The following is a 5,198-nucleotide window of genomic DNA, read 5'->3' as shown; positions in this document are numbered from 1 at the left end:
TCTCCATATACATACCAAGAATCATCCTCCTCTTTTTATTCACATCAAGAACCACCATCTCCATATACATAATGTTTGTTACCTGATGTTCTCGGCTAGTCGGATGGTGATGAGTAGGAGAGGGGGAGAGACCCCGAGCGGACGTGGAGCGAGGGTTGAAGTGTGCTGGTGACGCTGGAGGTTGGACGGAATGCGCCGGGGGGGGGAGAGGGGGGTGACCACCTGCAAGGACACTTTGATGATCAAGTCAGAGTTCGTACCGGAGGATGGCCGAATTAGGTAAAGATGTGACGTACCTTGGGGGGAGAGCTGTCCTCTCTCCTTATATATTATGCTGGGTGGGCCTAGTAATGGTCTAGCCCATTGGTAGAGGAGCTGTGAGCTGTCGTACTCCACGTGGGCAGGTCATCCCAGACTTCGGGTTGGGATGCCGGGTGCCGCCCCGAGGATACCGACCCAAGCGATAGCACGCTTTGGGTGGTAGGTCGGTCGGGTCCTGGATCGGGTGTTAAGGACCGACCCGTTGGACCCCTTTGCTGAAGGTTTGGGCCTGAGTGGGGCGGTGTCCCAACTCGGCAACTACTTGAGCTGGACTTGGCAGTCCGTAACAGTTCCCCCAATGCATCAGCCTTGAGGTTTGGGACTCGTGGCTGGGCGCGTTTGTCCTATTCGCCAAGGCGGCAAACTTTCTTCTTTTTTCGGGAACTCGTTGATGGCGTTTCATGTCCCCTATGCGTGGTCACTTCGACCTTCGTGCTGCTTTCTTTGATTTTACACTGGGCATTAAATGCCCATCATTTCATTGATTTGAAATTTTGGGTGAAATGGTGAATATGCCCCTGCGTTTTGGCGCTCTTCCTCGGCGGTTGCGCTTTTCTCCCCTTATTTTTATTTCGTAACCCCCTCTCCCCTCTACTCTTCTTTTCCTCATCCCCTTGTTCTTTCGTGTTGCTGCTGCTCCTGCTTCTGCTTCTTGCTGCGCTCGAATATTCTTGCTTCCAGTGCCCTTTCTTTCTATCTGGGTTCCTTGTTCCTATCCGTTTCTTGCAGATTCTACTTTCCTGGTAAGTTTTCATAGTTTTTCCTTTTTGGTTGCTTCTTCCTTTTAGTTTTTGTGCATTCTTGTTTGTGTATGCCTGGGTTTTTGTGTTTTCCTTGTTGCTTTTTCTTCTAGAGGGGATGCCACTGGGTTTTTCCTGGGTTTTTTCTTGCATTCTGGGTCAATGTAGGGCGGCCTAGAGGGTGATTCGTAGTTTTCCTTTTCGCTTTTACTGTTTTGAGGGTTTTTGACTTCCCGTCTTAACTAAGTGGTGCCCTCGCTGTAGGTATGGCAGAACGCCTTGCTTCCTCGAGTCAGGCTCAGCGCCCCCTAGCCGATTTTGTCGACCACTACGCTTGAGTTTCCTCCGATATGAAGGATACACCTTATAGAATTACAAAGGAGGGACTCCAGAAACTGCGCCAGTCAGGGCTCTTGTGTGGAGGGGGTCCCGAGGAGGCGCTTTATCAAGTTTACGTTCCTACTGGTCGGGAGCGCGTGTGCTAGAAAATTTTGGCTTCCCCTCGAGTTGTTGATTGGTTGTGGGTTTACGAGCCCATGTTCACGACCTTGGGGCTTCGTCTGCCTTTCTCCCCTTTTGTTATGGGCTTGTTAAATCGCTGCGATGTTGCTCCGTCGCAGCTTCACCCGAATAGTTGGGGTTCCATCTGATGCTTCGAGATGGTTTGCGAGTATCTGGAGCTGCCGACTTCAGTGAATGTCTTTCTCTACCTCTTCCTGCTTACGAACCCTTCTAGCCAGGGAAAGGCGAAAAAGGGGTATATGTCTTTTAGAGCCCAACAAGGCCGTAGGATTTTTGGCCTTTTTGAGGACTCCTACCAATGCTTCAAGTCTACTTTCTTTAAGGTTAGGCCAATTGAAGGTCATCAACCTTTCTGGCTTACTGCCGAGGGGGCGAGGCGGATCCCGACCTACTGGAGCTTCGGGGCGGGATCCGACTATTTGATAAAAGTATCTTACGATTGGCTGAGTCCGGAAGACCGCAATATAGCTGACATTTTGTTGGCTATTTTTGGCGAGAAAAACCTTAATCCCCGTATGGTTATGGGAGATCGGGAGGCCGGTCGGTCGTACGTTGGTGAGTTCCTTTTCCTGATAGTTTTTTAATGTTTTATTTTTCTATTATTCACACCTTTGCTTTCTCTTTCTTTGCTTGTAGTTTCCATGGATGGCGGGAAGAAAACTTTAGCTGACTTGATGAACCTTATCAAGGGGAATGATGAGGGTGATGATGATTCCTCGGCGACTCCTCTACCTTTTTCTGCTCACAAACCCTTCTAGCCAAGGGAGGGCTAAGAAGGGATATATGTCTTTTAGGGCCCAAAAAGGCCATAGAATCTTTGGCCTTTTTGAGGACTCTTATCACGGCTTTAAGTCTACCTTCTTTAAAGTTAGGCCAATTGAAGGTCACCAACCTTTCTGGCTTACGGCCGAAGGAGCTAGGCGGTGATAAACCCATATTTTATGATATATTTTGTGCTTAATCTGAGTGATTTATTCAATCCTTCACCCACTTATTCATATTAATTGCATGGTTTTACTTTCCCTTCCTCATTATGTGATGTATGTGAAAAACATGTTTCCATGGTTTTACTTCGGTTATCAATTTATTTAGGGGTTTGTTACTTGTGACAACCAAAACGTTTGCAAGAAAGGTTGATTGCTTGGTTTAGTAACTATACTTACAACGAGAGTTTACTATGACCTCTAAACCATCAGTCTTCCGCTCTTTCAAAATGGCGCCATTGTCGGGGAACTGCAATCGTGTGCCTTATTATTGGTTATTGTAAATATTTTTCTTTTACTTGTTTATTTGTTTTTATTTTCCCCTCTTTATTTCTTTTAGCTACTATGAATTCTCACCCCTTTCGCTTTGAGTTTGGTTCTAATGTTATTGAAAGGAATGGAAGTTATAACAGGAACAAGCATCAAGGTCAGAGCAATCAAAGATGGATGGAGTCAAGAGGATCTGATCAACCCTTTAAGCAACAACGCCCTCCAAGATATCATGGACAAAGACCATTCTACAATGCATACCAAGCAAATAGACGTGGCGGACAACCTTGTAATTACCAACAATCCCCACCCTGTGCTTATAGACCATCCTCTCAACATAACTTCGAACCACCACACTCATAAGCTCCTTTTCACCATTCACCACCATATGATCCTCATTTAGCCCAATTCCAATCCAATCACTCCCAAACACCACCACTTCCCCCTGTGCCATATCCAAATCTATCACCCCGAGAATCAGAGGTTTGCCTCAAGGAAACAGTAAATTGACTTCAAACAACCCTTCATCAACTGGAGCAAGCAGTAAGTCAATTATCTTCTAGACGTTCGAACATTCAAGGACACCTCACAGCCCCATGTGGACAATCTAACGAAGAGCGTAGCATGAAGGAGATACTAGAAACTCCAGTAGACAAGACAGAGCATGGCTTCGTACTGGAACAAGTAGAGGAAGCTGTTATTATTAAAGAAGAAGAGTTGGTTGAAGAGTTAGGAGACGCTGAACCTCCATGGAAATCCAAAGTTGTGGAGTATTCTGTCAAGGATGTTACAATTGATGCTAAGGAGGATTGTGTGCAATCCCCAGAGCAAGTCTTTCATGAAGAACTAGACAGAATAACCCAAGAAACAGATTTCCTTGATGATGATAGTCACAAGTCAAGTTCTCCTAGTAATGAGCTTGCATCCTCAAGTGAATTCTCTGAGATCGAAGAATCTTCCCCAAGTGAATACGAAGATGATACGGAGGTAAATTTCTCTCAACCTCCAGTCTATGACTTAAGTGATGAGGAAGACATAGATGGCTTTGATCAGGACATGGATATGTTTGAAGAATCTTGCAAAGAAGTGGAGAATTTTACAGAAGAGCACAAGGGAGTATTACTCACAGAACCACTGGAACCACCTATCCCAAGGTCATTACCACCCAATACAAGCTTTAAGTGGGTACAATCCTTAACCTTTAGCTGTATTTTTCCACTTGAATATGGTTTGCTTGAAACAGATGGCCAGCTTAGAGCTCTCTGCAGCTTTAAGGGTAAAAGGGAAATGGCTCGTACTCAGAGCTGGTGCACAAGGTTCAATAAGGTTCCACGCTTCAACTTGAAGTGCACGGATTGGCATCATGATCAATCGGATGGATCTCGAAAAACGCTTGGTTATCCTGGTGAGAATCTAATCTCTAAACTGCCCAGATGGAAAAGTATAGATCAAGATGAAGGCGGATTCAAAAGCAAAGTTTGGGATCCTGAAATCTGTGCTGACATTCATCACCCCGGGAGCCTGACAATCTGTTTGAAGCTGCTCAGAAGCTTCACATGCCTAGTTTGGGACCCCGGAGGCTATTGGCATTCCAAGCATTGGTGGAGATTTTTGGATGAATTTAAGCATAAGCCGCCATAACAGAAGCTCATCCAATGTCCAACTTAAGGACTTTAACTAAAAATGCTAGGTGGGAGACAACCCACCATGGTATGATCGTTCCTTTTTCAATATTTTTTATTTAGTTTTATTTATTTTCAAGTTTTATTTTATTTTATTGTATTGAACCTGGAGTTCTGCATCGCATTCATATTTGCATTCTGCATACTGCATAAAAAAAAGGGGTGCGCGATGCGACCGCATCACTCATGCGATCGCGTCACATTGCGAAAAATACTTCCCACGCGACCGCGTCATTCACGCGGCCGCGTGACCTGGAGATCAGCGTAAACATCCAACGTCCAGAAAGTTAGGCTGGAATCGTGCGGCCATTGTGCGTTTCGCACAATTGACCCACGCGATCGCGTCACTCACGCGATCGCGTCACTTGCACAATACGAATCCCACGCGACCGCGTGAGCGACGCGATCGCGTCGCATAGGATTACACAACACCCCAAAAGGAGACAGAGAGTTGCGCTGAAACGACGCTGGATTCGTGCGTTTAGCACAAATTCCAACGACGCGATCGTATGCCCCAGGCGATCACGTCATTTACTCTTTTTTCCCTCCACGCGATCGCTTGCCGCATGCGATCGCGTCAAACACCATTTCAGCCCAACCACGCGACCGCGTGCCCCACGCGATCGTGTGGATTCAAATTATAACACCCCCAGTCACGCGAACCCTATCAGTCGCGCCCC

This window comes from Arachis ipaensis, chromosome B09 (assembly GCF_000816755.2).
Source record: "Arachis ipaensis cultivar K30076 chromosome B09, Araip1.1, whole genome shotgun sequence".
Classification (NCBI taxonomy): domain Eukaryota; kingdom Viridiplantae; phylum Streptophyta; class Magnoliopsida; order Fabales; family Fabaceae; genus Arachis; species Arachis ipaensis.
This window is presented reverse-complemented; position numbering follows the sequence as displayed.